This window comes from Pseudorasbora parva, chromosome 17 (assembly GCF_024679245.1).
Source record: "Pseudorasbora parva isolate DD20220531a chromosome 17, ASM2467924v1, whole genome shotgun sequence".
NCBI lineage: Eukaryota > Metazoa > Chordata > Actinopteri > Cypriniformes > Gobionidae > Pseudorasbora > Pseudorasbora parva.
Window position 1 is genome coordinate 22,397,103 of NC_090188.1, and position 19,406 is coordinate 22,416,508.

Genomic DNA, 19,406 nt, shown 5'->3' on the forward strand with positions numbered 1-19,406 from the left:
TGTGGAATTTCACTTCATTTGAATGGAAATACTGGCGGGAATAGGACAATTGTTCAAGTAGGTTGCTTGGCTGTATATTTATACATTTTATATTATATTTAATGTGTTTTAATATTTTTGTAAATAAAGTATTATGTATACAAAATAAATACACTATTATATTTATAAACTTGATTGATTGGTTGATTTGGGACCAATATGTTTTACTGTGTGGTATTATAATTAAGTAGCCTGAGTAAACCCAGCCTGATCTGCCAGCAATTTGATTTCGCCCGGCAACTCAGTCTGGAAACCCGTACATTAATTTTTACTGCTTGTGTTACTCTTTTGCGGGAACCAATCACAGACTGGGTTATCCACTTGGCACGCACAATGACAGATAGAGAAATGATGGGTCGTTGTCAGTTGACCACACATCTTGTGGTCTGATTGGTTGAAGGACTATCCAACTGCGTACAGAGTTATTTGGATAATGCCAGTTGATCACACCTCTTGTGCAGTAGAAAATACAGAGCAGACTCCCTAGACCAGTGTTCAATATTAAATTGAGCTTTGTCTGGTAATAGCCAGACAAACAATTAAGCACATTTACCTACAAAATCATTCTGCAATGCAAAAAAAGATTTTTTTTATTAGTAAAATATGTAAATTTAATTGTAGTGTTTTATGTTATGCGTTTAATATAGCAAAGAAAATTCTCAATGCATTATATTAATGGAATTTAGGGAGAATATTTGCCTAATTTTTATAAAATCACTTTATGATCCTAAAAATAGGTTTTGTTTTATTTTTAGAAAACGTGGAAACGTGACTTTGATAATATTGATACGACCGGTTTGAAGCACGGTTTAATTACGTTACATTCAGCTGTAAAGGTTATATGTCACAAGCTATCCGTTGACGTTCTCAGATATTTCACACATGCACAAGCAGAGTTTCAACTGTTTTGAGAGGCAAATAGCTGCATGGCTGCGTGAGCTGCAGAAGATTGTAGTACCGTCCAGACCCAGATACCAGAGAGTGAGTTATTCCCTGCACCGTGACCTGATTAATTGAGAACGTCTGAGGTTGTCTGTGGGTTGTGTTCAGGCTCCAGTCGCCGCCCTAACCTCATCCATCTCAAATGCTTGTGTCTAAAGGTTGGCCTCCGAACGCTGACCCCTCGCCTCAGCCACAGACAAAAAGTCAGTGTGCTTAAGTTGATTGAATGAGAGAGTGCAAGAGAGTGAGCGTGGGATCAAGAGAGAAAGATAGCGCAGAGCGAGTGAGAGACAAAAAGAGGCAACATTTAGACAGCTGCACGCGTAGCACCATGTATCCATGTCTGTCAAAGGAAGATATTTCTGTCTCCTTAGTGCGGCCCGCAGGCTTCCAAGCAGGCCATCTCGATGTCATCACCGTCACCCTGCTGTCATTGGCTAAAAAGGCCTGGCTGCGTGTGTGCCTGAAGAACAGCATGTGCTGGAGTTAAGGGCTCTGCTAGCCCAGGCCTAATTGGAGTGCGTCAGTCAGGCAGCTTGACTCATCGAAAATTACTGGGAGCTGTGCGCTTAATAGGAAAGCAGAGAGGAATGACAATAAGGTCATGATACCACCACATCCATTGGCAATGATCACATTCCTGGGCTGCTGTAGTTATATCTTATGAGCACAACTGTGCTAACAGTTGTCACGTGATATTCAGAAGGAGCCCTGTCTTATAGATACAGCCCGGGTCCAAAAATAACACTGTCTTGTGCCAAATGGCAATTAAAAATTGGCATTGGTGAGTAATATAGGTGTAACAGTACATGTGTTAGTCCCGAACTGCCCCGGTACGGACGTCACGGTTCGTGGTTCGTTGTATACAGTCAGATGACGAATACACTCCAGAAGGCAGTGATGTTTGCTAACCACCAGAACAGGAAAATGAGTAAAAAGACGAGATCTATGCACCAACCCAAAACAAGAGTTCAGATGGCACGCAATAGCTTACTAGCAGTGTTGCCAACTTAGAGACTGGCGTTAGATATAGCGACTTTTCAAAAAAACTCGAGTATCAATTTTTTTTGTGACGCGCTCTACAAACTTCATTGAAAGGAAACCGTTATTTATTGTGAGTACATGAATAAAAATAGATCCTTAGAATGATTTCTTACTGTTATCTGTATGACCATAAGTTATTGTTTTAATGTTATAATGAGTCAAACACATTTGGCATTTTGACAATTTCTCACTACTACAGTCCAGTGATGAAATATGCATCCTGGAAAAAGGAAACCTCAGGTGCCGCTTTTTCTCCTTCTCGCTCGTCTTTTCGTTATTTCTTGTAAAAGCGTAATATTGAACTTTGTGCATCTGCCATTGTCAATGCATGTTGATGAACTGATGAGCAAAGACAATGACAACGCAGGCTACACACAACACGTTCAAACCAATACGTTTGAAAACAGCCATTGCATTTTACCTCACAGCATTGGTCACTATCAATTAGAGGAGCAAATCAACAATTCCTTTATTTTTTATTTTATTTTGCAGATTTTATTTTATCAGCCCTACAAAAAATATGACCAATGCAAGAGTGTATTTTGTTTACTGCTCATTACAATTAGGGAGGCTGTACTGTACCTCGGGGGAATTAAATGCTGCTAGATGGAACAAACTGTAATTTGCACTACTGTTGGGTCAAAATAAATGAAAAGGATACTAGTATTGGGGATTTGTTGCCTTTTCCTGTTCTACTGAACTCATACCGAACCGTAAACCCCAAAACCGAGGTATGTGCCAAACCATGACTTCTGTGTACCGTTACACCCCTAGTACATAGTCGCTCAGTACATAGTACATAGTCAGATCATTTATTAAGAGCTGCAACTTGTGTTTAAATTGAATTGTAAGAAGAGTCTGACCCTCGCTGATATAAGTGGCATGAGCAAATCGAATCATACATCTGCTAAAGAAAACATCTGTTGCGACCCGTACGTCTTCTAACAACTTCAGAAAATGTAACATCCTATATTTGTCTACTATGCCTAAACAAAGTTTCTCTAATACTCCTCCTCACATTAAGGCACCAAAATGATGATTAGTGATGAAATGATACAGCCCCACCTTTAATGTGCTGAAGTATCAGAGACATCTCTATTGACCGTTCGCAAAGACCCGTCCCCCTTAGTTACTGTTGCTATGTCCGACAAGCTGCGCTCTCACACCACACGCACGTTCTCACACAGCGAAAAACACATTGCGGAGCAAAGAGGATGCTGCCAAGGCACTGACAGACAGGACGGAGCAGGTTACTTTTAATGAAACGTCTCAACCCTAAAATTTTGTCATTTTAAAAAGAAATGTAAACAATAAATACCGTTTTGTGGCTCTTTAATGTGTGGTGACAGGTCGTTGTAGCGCCTCAGTTAAAGCTGCTTGTGATCTGATCATCTCTTTCTTCTAGTTAATTTATAGTGTCAAATAAACATTAATGAACTTCAGAAGGATTGTTGTTTCAACCATAGAAAGACGTCCGTACACACCGTTTTTCAAGTTTATGTCCACCGACGTTAATCTACAAACTCTCTTGACTGCTTTGTCGGACAAAAATGACGGATTCTGCGGATGGCGGATTGTGATTGGTCATTTTGCCTGCTGGTGAAGGGTGAATTTAGAGCAAAATGCTGAGAAATGTATTGTGTCAGAAAACCAAACCAAATCAATTCTCAAATTACTTTGATATCATTTCTAAGGAAATTACATGGCATTTTTGTATTGTCAGAAATTGAAACATTCGCTCTGTGCTTCCTAAAGATTGCATCGTAACCTCATGGCACGCATACTTTTGTGGTGAAACGTGAGGTGGGTGTTTATGTTCTTTAGGTTAACATGGTTATCTGTGGAGGAAACCTGGCCTGCTGGCTCTGTTCTGATGAGCTGACTTCACTCCGCAGCTGCAGAAATATTCTCTCTCACTGAGCTGCAGGGACATGCCAGTATTTTCATTCCTAACTTCAGGCATTTCCGAGCTCTAACAAAGAAAAAGTGAGGTGATGAAACTAGGGTGGAAGCTGTTTTCCAAAAGCACCAAATAATTTTTTTTGTGGGAGCAATAGATGCCGAATTCCACAGAAGCTCTAATAAGGGTGGTTCAGAAATATTTAATTCTGTTTCTTTATAGTGAGATTCTTTATAGAGATGTTTATAAAAGAGATGTTATTGAGAAGTCTTTTTCTTTTCCTGACACAAATGTTCCACCAAGTACTGGAGACCTGGACTGCTTGTCACACGGAAGATGTCAAAAAGGCAAAAAAAAAATGTTCACAACAATAGTCTGAATGCCACATCAGCACATCTATTTCCTCCATTTAACACTCCATTGCTTCACTGTATTTTTTTTTTTTTAACTGGCGGTATTGGAAAATTACAAGCTACTGCTCAAGTCACCATCTTGTTTTTAATCCGTTTGGAAACCGCTTCCCTCCTGTGCAATGCTGGTGTATCCTGAACCAGAATCCCACTCATTTTTTGTCGAGTTACACTCAATCTTCTCCCATTGACCATTGGGAAGGCTCCTGCTGAGGACTGACAGGGAGAGCCTTTGACAGGCGGATACCAATAAACAGGGAATTGCCCTTCTAGAGAAAATAGCTTGGTAATTGTTGGGTGCGTTCAAGCTCAGCCGCAAAGAAAAGGCTGGAGTGAGCCTGTGCATTTTTCTGCCCTGCGTCAGGGTTGTAGATGTGTCAGCAAGCCCCTTGCTCTTGTGCGCATGGCTGTGGCTGTCTGCTCGACTTGGCCCGGTGCTGGAGGCCCAGCTGAATGCTTAGTGGTTGGCAGGCTTGGCAGCTTGCCTGTATAACTGGAGTTTGAATGAAAGGGGCCTTGTGAACTTTTGGGCTACTGTGGCATTTTCCAGCTGCCGAGCGAAGTGATTAAAAATCTTTAGCTATATTGCTGAAACGTGTAGTTAAAATGTGCTCGGTTTGCTGGAAACGCATTTTGTGACACTTAGATATGGTAGATATTCTCTTGATTTTGTTCATGGTTCTCTCTTGGTTTCATGTGCACACATTTGCACTTTCTATCGCTGCATCTTTGCCTGAGTCTGTTTACTGCCAGTGAATGCTTTTTAAAATGTGTTTTTTTATGCTTGGTTCCTATTGTCTGCTTTTTGTTTTAAGACAATAAAAACTGATGGTAACACTTTATATTAGGTTTCCTTAACTACTATGTACTTGCATCAATAAATAAATACGATGTCATTGTTGGATGGTTTAAGGGGTAAGAGAAGGGTCAACAGAGTAATTATAGATGTTATTAGATCAACGAGTTAATTGTATCAAATGATTCATTTAAATGTTAAATAAGTGCATTGTAGTTAGACACAAATATAAAGTGGAAGCAAACTGAGTTTTCCTTTAAAACTCATCTACAGTATATTATAATAGGTTTTAAACCTGTAAGTATTAGGGAATTTTTAAAATCATATTTCCAGATTTGATAAAATCATGAATAATTTTATTTAAGTTTTAATTATAATTTTAAGTAGCATTCTAATTATATTTATTATGTGTATATATGTGTATATATGTGTATATATATATATGTGTATATATATATATATATATATATATATATATATATATATATATATATATATATATATATATATATATATATATATATATATATATATATATATATATATATATATATATATATATATATATATATATATATATATATATACACACACATATACACATAATAAATATAATTAGAATGCTACTTAAAATTATATATATATATATGTATATGTATATATATATATATGTATATGTAATAAAACTATTATTGTAGTAGTACTTTTAATAATATTATAAGAAAAAAATTATTATATGCTTTTTATCTGTTTATATATTTAAAAAAATCATTATCATGCAATTATTTTTTGTAATTTTGCTAAAACTCAACAGATTGTCCTTTTTTGTGCATAAAAAATCCCTCTATGAAATCTGTCTATAATAAAATCTATATTCAGAATCATGAACATGAAAAAATGTAACTCTTGCACACTAACATAAGCTCTTTCTTCCCCACTGATGACCGTGTTCGAGTTTATCTTGCCTACTACAGTTACTGAGTAAATTAGAGCAGCGGAAAACATGGTGACAGATGTCTTACATCACTCTACTGTGATTGGCTGTGAGTTTTTTATTGTCTGTGTGAAGTCTCATTATCCAATGCCCCTGGAAAAGAGCCTAATAAGGCAGACAACAGTCTGCAGTCTCTATTGAACTGTACAGAGAAAAATAAAGGTCTGCACCACATGTAAAGACACCTGCTTGCTAATTTGTATGTCCGCAGAATGCTCGTGTTGTGCTTTTTTTCAGTCCGAGAAAATATATGCTCTGATTTTGATGCGGGGAACCAATCGGGGGAAAAAAAGATGTCCCTCCAGTGGGTTTAGCCCTAAATGAATTATTCAGCTCTACATGTTGTGTGTTTTGCCGACCCATTCTGCTTAATGGCATCTTTTATGGCATGCATCAGAGACGACTCCAGATGCAAGACAGCTTCGCATTTCAGCTTTCTGCATTGCCTCACTGTGTGGCCGAGGAACAAAGCTTAAAATGCTGGAATTCATTTCACTTTTAGCTTCCCCTTAATAAACGATTCGCAAATCAATGGCTGCTTTTGTCATGTAATTTGTTTCCATGCTCAGTTTTGTGATAATGTTTTGCAAGCAAGGCTCTTTGGATCAATACGAGATTGAGGGGAAAAACACAAGCCTGGCTTCTATTTTTCTCTTCAAATATTTGGAAAATGATGCAGTTGGTGCATTATCTCATCCAGAACAATTTAGCTTCATGACTGGATGCTAGTTTTTGTTCAGATAAGAACAACAGGAGTGTATTTGAACATGCAAATGTTCATAATAAATGTGATAAAATTCTGTTTGCATGCATGTTTTTGCACTGATTATTCTTAATGATGTGTAAGTTGATGTAAGTTCCTGAAACGAAGCTTTTTATCGTCTAAAGGTCATAAACTGTTTAAGCAAACAGATTTTAAATGTACATATCCTGACAACGGACAACATTCAAAATCTGACATAAAGGTTGTTTTCTTGCATGGTTGGTTTTTATAATGAGCTGATTTTTTGAGTCATCAGCACTTTGTTTTACATGTAACGGCGCTCCTTGGCGGTGTGCAACACCTTTGTGTGTTTGTCTATGTTGTGCCTGGTCTTTCCTCAGCTGCACCTGCACTAATTGTAAGTGTGCAGCTGTGATGTGAGAGCCGTACTCCAGCTGGGAGAGCTTGTTGAGCTGCCACACAAACCCGGCGAGCTAAACACCCCAGTAAGTCCCTCCTTGACTCAGCTAATGAGTGTGGAGCACAGACAATACACCCCAATCCAACAGCCCATCTGAGCGCCACTGCAGTCCAAGAACCGGAGGAGGTCGGCTATAGACGACTCTCAGTTTGTGCTCCGTGACCGTGAAAGTGTGGATAATCAAGCCTTTGCTGTCTCGGCCTCCTGTATCCCGACTGTGTCTTTCCTTTATTGTTAGTATCAGTCCATCTCATGGGTTCCTCTCATGCTGAGTGACTCCAGATCAGTCATCTAGCTCGAAGGTCATATTTTTCTTCATAAGTAAATGATACTGGCTGCGTCACAAAGATTTCATGTTTATGGAGGGATCAAAAATAAGGATTTTTATTATAACTATTATTCGTTTTTATTGTAAATTGTCTTTCTTTTTTTTACGGTTTCAGAAGTTTTCTTTATAAAAAAAAAATCATTATTATTACTTATATTAATTAATTAAAGTATATAAGTTAAAAAATATATATTTAAAAAAAATGTTTTAAATAGATTTTTTTTATTATATTTTTACTGGATGTTTCATCAGATCAGTGGGTTTCGATAACCTAATTGTACCGATTAAAATGGTAGTAGCCCATTGAAAACTGGAGCAGCGGCAGTCCTTAAGGAATAACCTATAACATCCTCGTGTCTAAACCTTATTTCAGTAAGTCCTTGGGCATCGTGTCCGGAATAACACTGGTGGATGTTCTCTGAGTAGGACATTAACGTGCACTTCAAATTTGGTCTTTTCTCAAATGCTTAATGCAAGAACTGAAGAGCGTTTTGTTAATTAAAAGGATATGTCCAATTTAATTTGACTCAAACATAAGAAAATAAAAGAGAGGGTCACTGAAGCCAGCTAGATTTGCGTGTAATTTAATGGCATACTGTGTGGAAATTATTATTATCATCATCCTCATTCTGGTATCCGTAGTCACTATGACCTGATTCAATTACAGTATTCTGGTAGAATATCAAAAGTGGTGTGTGGGTATTATAAATACTGTCGTGATAAACAAGTCAATTAATAGTCAAAGCATGATCCCATTAGGATATCAGTAGTTTGCGTTTCCAAAAGCTGACTTGAAATATTCATATGAAATTACAGCTATAGGGGTCCGTAGGGGGTGATGGCAGGAATTCAAGCAATAAACACACCTAATAAACCCAGCACTCCAGTCGCATGCGGAGGGCTGAGAATCCGACAGATTGTCACTTTTTTCTTTTTTTTCTCTTTAGATTATAAGCCCATTCATTCAGGCTCAGTGACAGTTGCATGACAGGATATGGATGGTGGAACCATAGAAGCTGATGAGAAAGATAAAGATAAAGTTTTATATGAACAGATTATTGCTGCCTTCAAGTCATGTCAGAATTATCGTATTTACGAGAAGAGCATGTGTCGTAAGTGCCAGTGGGAAGTCCTGGATTTTCTTTGAACCTAAAAAAAATATCCATTGCAAATGTTCTGAAACCATAAACATGATGGAAAATGTGTTTTGGTTTTAATTTAGCTGGAATTAAGATCGTTGACTGTATGAATTAGTTTTGCAATTCTTGAATTTACAACAAATTGAATACTTTTTTTTTTTTTTTTTTTTTTACTTCAGACACACAAGATATTATATGTTAAGTCTCTTAGGTTTATTCTGTAGTAGATAACCTGTGTTGTGGTCTAGACAGGATGTAAATGTTTATTTTGTTGTTACTGAAACCACACACCCTGCACAGTAAAGGATAGTATGCACTCAGTCTGTTGTTATTGCAATGTAAACCCTGACAGAAAGTTTATTCCACACCTACGTCGTATATAAAGTTATGGTGGTCTCTCCCTATTTACAATTCTTTGTAGCCTTTAGCCACTGCCTAAAACATGCAAGATCCTTCACTGGAAGCTGATAGTATTTAAAGGTTTGCTCTTTGAATACCTGCACATGAAAACAATAGAGTGGTGCAGGTATAACATCAGTTTGTAGGCCAATTGGCAATCACACTGGTTTCCTCAACAAAAGCCCAATAGGATTTTTCCATAGGCTTTTGGATTGTCACAAAAAACAAGCTCTGTGATCAACAAAAGTTTAATACTTGCACATCCTATTCAGCCACTTGTTAGCAACCACGTTTTTCAAGACGCATAACAGCTTAAAAAAATGGAGTGGGGTTAAACTGATGTATTTTATGCTGTAGAACAAGTCTGAAAATGACAACATGTCTTGAGTTTGTGTTCACCACAGACAGCCATTTAACCAAACAAAAAAAATAGAAATAAAAACATGACTTTGGGTGGCGAGACTGGAATTGCTAAAATGATAACTTGTTTGACTTGTTGATATTGCTGATACTGATATTTGACAAGTGTATCCATATCAAACTGCCTGGTGTGGTTAGTGGCCTTGGACGGCAATGTGTCCAGTGCATTGTGGGAGTTGAAGTTTTCGTACCTATTTGACAAAAGGAAAGACGGTGGTATTTTTTTCCGTTTTCTCTAGTTAGCAATGCATTTAAGTTATGAAAAAAAATATTCAATAACTTTGTTAACTATATAATTAATTTAATATTAGTATTATTATTTTTTTAAATGATCAAAATGCATATTGTTAACATCATTGTTAATATTACAAACAATTAACATTATTTGTTGTGTTATTTGACTTTCTGTATTACTGGTTGTCAAAGACAACATTTTTTGCTGTAGCAACAACATTAGTTTTAAATAGACCTACATTTTAAAAGAGATAAACTTGCAAATTACTAATCTGATATCTCATGACAAAAAACTAAATTCTAAAATACACAATCATTTAGGATTCTGCACATATCTCTTTGGTTATAAATTGTTGGATTAGCAATTTTATATATATTTTTGTTATTAGGATGAAGCTTTTTTCTTTTAATTTGACTTGACTTGGTTTATGAAAAATATGAACAGTTGCTGTCACTATAACGGTTAGATTGTGTCCTATGCTAGCTGCTAAATGCCACAGATTGTAATGGTACATGATCCCATGTGCAGAATAAGCCTAACGGTGTGCTTCCTTTATTTAGCAGTGTGACATTATCAAGCAGGGAAGGTACAGAACGGGGGATTATGAATACTGAGAAGAACATGTGTAACCGTGCACATCATTTACTTAGGCAAAGGATTAATATAATGTGTTTTTTTTTTTTGTGTGTGTAAATTCCAGATCACTTCTATGATTGATGAAGATATGTGAGTGAATTTGCCAAACACTGAACAAAGAAATCTACTGCATCCTCCGGTAAGCGCTTTGACTGATGATCCTTCACTGCTCATTTCTGCTAATGATTGTTCACGTAATCGCAGATTTGCACACACATGTGCCGCTCGCATGGTGTTATCTTCAAAACAACTTTCCCAAATTAACTTGAACGGCGTAATTGGTGCTAAAAACGGGAAAGCATTCACGCTGTCGTGTCAGACGCTCATATTTCTTGGGCGCAGTCAAACAACGAATTTATTTAGTGTTTTTGAGCGGCAACAGAACGTTCTGTATAACATGAGTCATAATTAGCAGCGGGGCCTCTCAAATCACTTGCTGCTTTGTTGTTCCCCCTTACAACGTCAGTGTCAGTTTTTTATGTGATTATTAAAGGCAGGCACAATTACTGAGATGTGAGATTCTTTTGGGGGAGAAGCAGGAAGTCAGAGACATTCGTCTAAACAGCACATGTGGCATACAGAGCCTTTAATATACATTCTTTTCTTTCTGCCTGGTCTTGTGCACTGATGAGTCGTGGAACAGCTCGAAGGTGAAAATGTGTTGGTTTATTTTGGTAGCATCTACATTATGCTAATGAGTTTGAGATGGGGGCGGAGCCATAAAGACCAGATTGCCAGGAGAAGAGGGAGAGAAGAAGCCTGTAAATTATGAATGCAAACTGCCATTTCTGCCAGGGCAAAGAAAAGCGAGGCTCTGGGAGAAACCACAAGTCATGCATATCAGATTATCCTTCCTTTACTCCCTCCCTCTCTCTCACTTTTACTAAATTTTCTTATCATGCTTCTTGAGCAAACTTGCACACACAATCTGGGCTGTGTATCTCCAGTCACATGAGGGCCAGAGGTGCTGACGAGCTGGAATGCTTGGCCTGGTATTTCCTGATGCTCTCTCACACATGTACACAAACACACACTCGCATAAACACACAGGGCAGGCTATATATTTGTGGATGAGTTTATGTTTGACTTGGTGACCAAACTTGGTGACAAAATGATGAGAAACAGATTTAGTATTTTAGCTTTTTAGAGGATTTTAAGCTAGCATATGGCTTATCAGATTTTATTTGTTTATTGCATACACTGCTGTTCAAAAGTTTTAGAACAGTAAGGTTTTTTTGGGTGGTTGTTTTTGAAAGAAGTCTCTCATTCTCTCCAAGGCTGCATCTATTTGGTCAAAATACAGTAAAACAGTAATATTGTTAAATCATTTAAAATAACTGTTTTCTTGTTTTATCATTTTTTATAGAATTCATTCAATCCAGTTATTGCAAAACTGAATTTAATTTTTAAAGCCATTACTCCAGGCTTCAGTGTCACATGTAGCCAGGATGCCAGTTGAATTTAGCCCCGCCCACAACATTTGAGGTCGGGAAAGTTCGGTCTGGTCTTGATCCGTTGTGGAGCAACTATGCTCTGACAAAAGCTGTTCGCAACAATCAGATTGTCAGGGCGGACTTTATACGATGATGGACAGAGGATCAACAATAATGTAATCATTCATGTCACCAAAGAGCTACTCGGTTGAATTCGTTCTAATCCTAAACGGAGAACTTGTTTGAATATGCATTCAACTTTACTATTTCTCTCAAAAATGATGATCGTTTTGGTAGTTCTTTTCACAACACCGGCAAAGATTGTTTACACTCATTTTCTTCCAGCGTGCATGCAGTTGAGATCTTTTGACAACTATGCGTTGCTCAACGTATGTCACTTAGTCCGTTGCTCTGATTGGTTGTAGGTCTATCCGATTGAGTGCAGAGGCATTTTCTTTCCTGGATCGGTTGAAACGATAATAATCACAGCCCAGTGGCGCAATATCTGACTCATATTCTGACTAGAATCTGAGTATGATGACATCAGGCTATGTCACATGATCCTTGAATCCTGAAATCATTCTAATATGCAGATTTCTTGTTAATACTTATCAGTTGTTGTTGTTGTTGATGATGATGATGATGATTATTATTATTATCAACATTGTGCTGCTTATTATTAGTCTTTTATCTGAATTCTTTAATATTAAGTTCAGAAGAACAGGATTTATTAAAATACAAATCTTATGTAACATCCGACTCCAAACTTTTGAATGGTATAGTGTGTATAAATAATATTTTTTTATATTTTTAATGAGACCATAGGCACTGTAGGCACTGTTTTATTTACAGAAATATCATATGTAACCTTACCATCTGCTCTAGCATGTGACAGGCAATTATTAGTTTCTGAAATATGAATCATTTAGTTTGTTAATTGGACATAATTTTGGAATTATATTTTTTAATTTAAAATAATTCCATGGCTAATTAATTGCTGCATGCATTATAAAATCCTTGCACAAGTTATTATCTTTAAGATAAAAGAGATTACGTTCTTTAAAATGTTCTTAAAAAATGTCTGTTTTCAACCGTTATTCCTGTTATTCGGTGATTCATTCTGTTCTGTTTTGTTCCCACCTTCACAAAACGGGGGAATTTCCGATAGTGGTGTGTTTCAGCGAGATCGGGTCAGAAGTGGGTGGACCTCTGTGAAAGTATATGAGTTTGTGGGGGAATAATGGAGCCATTCTTCAGCTCTATGGAAGCCGCTGTACAGTGGCGTGTGGTGGACCTGCCAGAGGCACTGGGGTCTCCTTAAAATAGCTCCAACCCTCAAATGTCAGAAGCAAAGCTGAGACTGCGCACCGAACACTAGCCATCTGACCAAGAGCATCAAAGAAATCTTTATGAAGTCCTTGAGAGTTTTGCTGAGGAAAACATCCAGTTGTAATAAGTTAATCATGTTGTGATTTTGATCTAATATTGAATCGTGGCAGCCTTTTGACGTTTGTGCAGGAAGACATTTCCGTATCATACCGCAAACTCACAGATCTGTGTGCATGCATGGCAGGCGGATCCAGAGAGCTAGCAGGTTGTCCGTCAGGATGTTTGTTTAATAATGATTCAGAAGGTCATTTAGTTGGACTATGCGGTCAGGATTATTTTAGATATAATCAGAATGATTTCATACTAAGTCACATGTTTGACATGGGTTCATGATTTCGGTGATTAATTGTACTGCCTATTGCACTACACAGCAGAAAGCTCAGAGAAAACAGAAGAAGGGCTTTAAACTCAGTCCAGTCTGCAAATGAGTGACATCAGTAAGCAAAACTAACACTTCAAATATATCAGATTACCTCTTCTTTCTTCTAGAAGACCACACATCTGGCATAACTCCAATCAGACCAATTTAAGCTGTTTCTCTAATATTTATTGATGCCACTCAATTTGGATTCTCAAATGAATACATTTAGGAATGAATTCCCACCCATGAATTCCTGCAATCTAGATTTACCAGGCTTGCTTTCTTCTGTGAAATATAAAAGATGATTTATTTTGTCCATCAATTGAAAGAAATCAATTGGGTATGATTTTGTTTTGAGACACATCTTTTGTTCCACAGAAGAAAAAAGTTGTAGAGGTAAGCAAATGATGGTGAGAAAATTATAACAGAATTTTCCTTTTTGGATGAACTATATTTTGACTTAAAAAAATAATGTTACATAACATTTTAAGTGGAAGTTAGTTAAATACTCATTAAGAAAAGGATTGTGTTGCATTGTAGATTGCACATTGTTGACTTAAGCTATTAGCCGGGCGGATTTAATGTTGCACCATTAGTATCCACACAAAGCAGGGGGTAAACTCGGTTTAATGTACATTTTCTATTCATTGTTAGTAGTAAATTCATTATATGATGATCAAATGAATGGAGAAGAGCATTGGAACGTCTCTATTTTTTATAAATGTGTAGTCATTTTTTTAAAGAATGGTTTAAATTGTTTGAATTACAGTGATGGAGTGATAGTCCCATTAAATGTCAGATTGCGGTAGTCTGTCGTGTCGCCTAGAATCATGTACAAGTTGGGGAATCCTGACATGCAAATTGCCTTCAGTGCAGATTTTTTGGTGTACCTGATTTCCATAAGTAGCATAGCATAACATAGCCTAGTCTCTGTTTTGTGCCTAACATGATGGCAAATTTGATGTTGTGACAGTGCTATGACCAAGTTAATGGTATAATAAAGTCTACTGAAGCAGCTTCAACCAACAAATGAATTCCCGGTAGGGCCACCAGTGTTACGGGCACCTTGCGCGCTTCACCGTGTGGTCAGGTGAGCATAATCAATGGCCGAATGGTTCATAAATAACATACTTGATTTCTAAGGCTTAATGCTTGGCCATTGCAAGGTCCCGCCACGGCAATGCCTGTGTACTTTTAACCTTGCTTGTGCAGACAGATGAGCACTAGAATCGACCATCCAAAGGGGATTGAAGAGAGCTGAGACAAATAACATTAGAGGGCAAAAGCAGATCAGAGGAGGCTGTGTTTTTTGGATACAGACACACAGGTAACCACGCTGAATCTTGCAATAAATCATAATTTGAGAGATGGTGAGGAAGCTGCTTTGAAACTATAGTTTAAAAAGATACTTATAATTTAACATAGTTAAGCCACACTTTTTGAAGTAAATAGTTACATTTGAAGATCTCAATTAGTGTGACAACTTAAATAACATATTTACGCATCAATGAATAAAGCTAGAAAAAGGCACCAATTTTATCCAAAATTGTATTTTTTGTAAGAAATTTAAAGTGTAAACCGATTTTGCAGATTTTTTATTTATTTAAATACATATAATTGTATTTGAGTACATACAAAATACATTTCAATTGCTCTTACCTTGAAATATTTGAGTAAGCTAATTCATATTAAATTATTCATTTAACTTAAAATCATCATGTCATCTCAACTTAAATATTTTAGCAGTGGAAACATAGCTAACTAGCTAATTTAAGAAATGCTACCTTACCAATTGACTGTTTACCTTTAAACAGTGCTTTGATGGCATTAGTATAGCATAGCACAGCACTTGCTGAATGAGTACAGCAATTTAAAACATTTAAATTATATCTATCCTCAAACTAAGCTCATGCTCAACTCATCACCATGGTAATCCCCCACCCATAACAGAACAGAAACTTGTCTAAACTAGCATAACAAAACATTAAACACTACTAAATCTCCCAGCTAACATTAATCTTGCATAACAAATATTGTATAACACTTAATTTGAGCGTTTACTGTCCCTTTTGTGTGCCATGGCAAAGCATGGTGGGAAATAAAAATCCAAGCCCATTTTCAGATCAATTTAAGTTTGTCTCACAAGTTCATAAAATTCAAAATAATGAAACAATTCAGATTACTTTAAATGTGTCAGTTTTGTGAACTCAAAAGAAAAAAGGTTCTAAATACTCATAAAGGTTCATTTGATTTAACTCATTTGAGAGATTTGAGTTGGCTCTAATCAAACCAATTAATTATTTTGAGCATTAGGATTTATAGATTTATAGATATCGAAACCTTTTTCTGGACAGCTACTCCAATGAGTCCTTTACATGAACCAGTTTGTTTGTTTTTGTCATGTTACACTGCTGATATGTAACATGACAAATGCTGTTTTCCATGCTGTTGGAAAAAGTACACTCTTAGAAGAAAATGTTTTATATAGAACCTTAAAAGGTTCTATCGGCGCTACGTATTTGGAACCCCTAAAAGGTTCACTGCAAAAAAATTTTCTTACAAAGTATTTTTGTCTTGTTTCTAGTCCAAACATCTAAACATTCTTAAAACAAGAAGTATTTACCAGACAAGGAAAAGTAATTGTCTTGTTTTTGGGAAAAAATAACTATCTTACAACAACATTATTTTGCTTACCCCTATTGGCAGATTATATTTGCTTATTTTAAGCAAAAACTCTCTTAATTTTGAGTTATTTTTTCCCCAAAACAAGACAATCATTTTTACTTGTCTAGTAAATGTTTCTTAATCTAAGAATACTAAATAAGAAATGCATTTTTTTGCAGTTCTATATAGACCATTTCAGAATGTTTGTAAACAATCGCCTCAAGATACTTCCGGGTGGCAGAACGCGAGCGGCTTCTACTGACAAACTGAAGAGATCAGCCGGCTACTGTAAATAGTAACATAGTTAAGAACATTGCTGTTGTTTAAAGTTGAAACTATGACGAAAACGTGTTGTGTTTGGGGTTGCACCATCAGATATACAGGAAAAGGTGTAGGATTTTATCGATTTCATTCAGAAAGAAGTAAATATATGCAGCAAAACCTGTGGGTGAGGAGGCTAAAGCGAGTGGACGTCGTCAAAAGTGGCAATATTGTTCAACATTCACTGCTCATCACACATTATCTGGACAACCTCAGTATCATCAGAAAGATTAAAGACTCCAGCTTTGATATTTGAACACTGTTTATGATAAAACTGGGTTGCAGTGACATTCTTAATTTATGTCAGGAGTGCATTATTATCGATCCGTTATGAACGATATTTTGAATAGATTATCAGACGCACTTTATTCTCTCGTCTTCACTGCTCATTTGTGTTCACAGAGATCGCAAAGAACAGCTTTCAGTTTAGCTCTTAGTTTAAAAGTCCTCATATTTGGAGAAATATTGACATATCACGTTTGCAAAATATTTCGTCATACAGAATACCATTTCTATTCATTTCTCACAGAATTATTCGATATAAAAGAGTTAAAACATGCGCAGACCTCTCTACTGTCTCGGACATTTCCTCATTCTGGCTCGAACGGGCCTATTCTAAATTTCTATGCGTGAACTAAGAAGCTAATAAACACACGATAACTATGGAATAAGGTTTTTGTGTGATTGTTCATGTGATTTCGGCTATTTTATATCAATAATGGGTGTTTACATTATGACTGCTAACAGGTGTAGTGATTAGTTCCATATAAAATGATAAATATAACATATTTTAACATCGGGAGTTTTTGAGATATTGCAGATGCCACGAGTCATTAAAGTGGATCATTGCATCAAATCAGCTGGGAAACAGCATGACTGCACCGCGAGCCGGCCGCAATCACACAAGGTTTCGTGTTAAACACAGACACCGGAACTTTCAATGTTGCTGCTATAGCTTCAGATACAAAAAATAAAGAAAAAATGTGTGCAAAGGATTTGTTGAAAAGCAGAGAACAGGGAAATAGACTATCTACGATAGCCTAACATATTGTAATTCAAACAGCAACAGTCACTAAAATAACTAGGCTAGCCTACTCAATGGTAGGCTGAAGCTCATTTAAAAATTGTGGTATTAGACTAGCACTACATCTACTAGACCAAGGTTAGGCATTTCATGTATTGCTATCTCCTGAATTAATTAATCGGTCCCTCAATAATCATGTTAACTATGTCTGAATACTAGCGTTGCCATAGGAACGCTTCGGCTTTTGCCACCCGGAAGAACGTTTATTACTGTTGTGACGTCATGGTGAATTGTCGTATAGAACCCTTTTTAAGTGCCAAAAGGGTTTTTTCTTGTCATTAGAGAACCTTTTCAGCATTAACGGTTCTTTGGAGTATACTCAACTCCAAAGAAAATGTTATGCTAAAAAGGTTCTATAATGACAAGAAAGAACCATTTTGCCACTTAAAAAGGGTTCTATATATAGAACCTTTTAGGGGTTCCAAATACATAGTGCCGATAGAACCTCTTCTCCTAAGAGTGTAGCTTGATACTGCAAAAACTATTGTTTTAAACACAACAAGTTATTGTCACACTACTAAATAATTTAGTTAGTGTCGCTAGCTTTAGGTAGTTATGTCTCAACACGGACTTGTCACTTTAACCGAACCTTAGACACTTTAACTGACCCTTAGACCCTTAGACAAGACATGTAATGGGGCTGTAGTTTACCCTGGACCCTTGATGTTATTTACAGCCCTGTTTCAGTCCAAACTGTAAATATTCATGTCCTTGGAGCAGGCCGAGACATGATCTCATTCGCTTCTGCCAGGGCATCGCGTGTAGGCACAGGCTCCGCAGATGTAAATCGCTGTTTACTTCATTACATCATTAGCTGTGTTTCCTTGGGCCCTGGAGAAATGAGGTGAAACACGCTGGTTACTGTGTGCCCTCTATGTCCTATCGAGCTGGAGAAACCTGCCAGTGAAGCTTATTTCCTTCCCTCTATTCACAGAAGATATTCTGTGGAGATCCTGTTGAATTTCTTGGACAAATTGAACTTCTGTGCACATCTAAATTATAGAAGAGATGCCAATTTAGAAAGCCTTTTCTTGCGTTTATCATATCGTTGCAGCTTTATTTGCCTCTTCAGTGATTTCCGGGTGATTGGATTTCAGCACAGACGAAAGATGGCAGATATCATTGAAAGGTTTGCTCAAAACTCTGCACAATAGCGCTCCAAGGTAAAGTGTTAAAAGAGAAGCTCTTGTTTATGAAAGGGGTGTGTAGAGTTTACTGCAGGTGCAGAAATAGACACTATACTTACAGTATAATGCCTTTATTGTGGACTCCTTCCTACTAAAGCTTTTGCTCTGAAGAGGTGTTACATATGATGCTTTTCTCTGTTTGTTTTAGGAATCAGATAAATATTCAAAAGTCTGCTGTAAAAGTAATTGAAAGAATGATTAAAATGTGTTTGTTTTAAACAACTTTTAATTATGGGTGTCTTTCAGCTAGACGATCCAATTCATGATGATGATGGAAAAGCAATCTGTGCTCCATTCAACATTACAAAGAATACTTCATGCACCATGGAATCCACTATGGCAATCCTGGCAATTTATAGGAAAATAAGGAGGCGGTGTCTTGGGTTGAGATGGAATCTGTCAACGATATTGATAATCGATAATCACTTGTTGTGGGCATTTCAGATTTTGAAATAATATTTTTATTTTATTTTATTTTATTATTTATTTTTATTTTTATTA

The 19,406-nt window shown here is 36.7% G+C and overlaps 1 protein-coding gene across 3 annotated transcripts in view; it reads left to right on the forward strand.

Moving 5' to 3' along the window:
* The window catches only part of zmiz1a (zinc finger, MIZ-type containing 1a), a 155,990-nt gene that overhangs the window by 53,285 nt on the left and 83,299 nt on the right, over nucleotides 1-19,406 (forward strand). For 2 of the 3 annotated variants that reach the window (XM_067420732.1, XM_067420734.1), the window contains exon 3: nucleotides 10,531-10,605. The exons of the other annotated variant lie outside the window; for it this stretch is intronic. The gene's annotated coding sequence lies outside the window, so the exon portion shown is untranslated. The remainder of the gene's footprint in view (nucleotides 1-10,530; nucleotides 10,606-19,406) is intronic. 3 annotated transcript variants of the gene reach the window in all.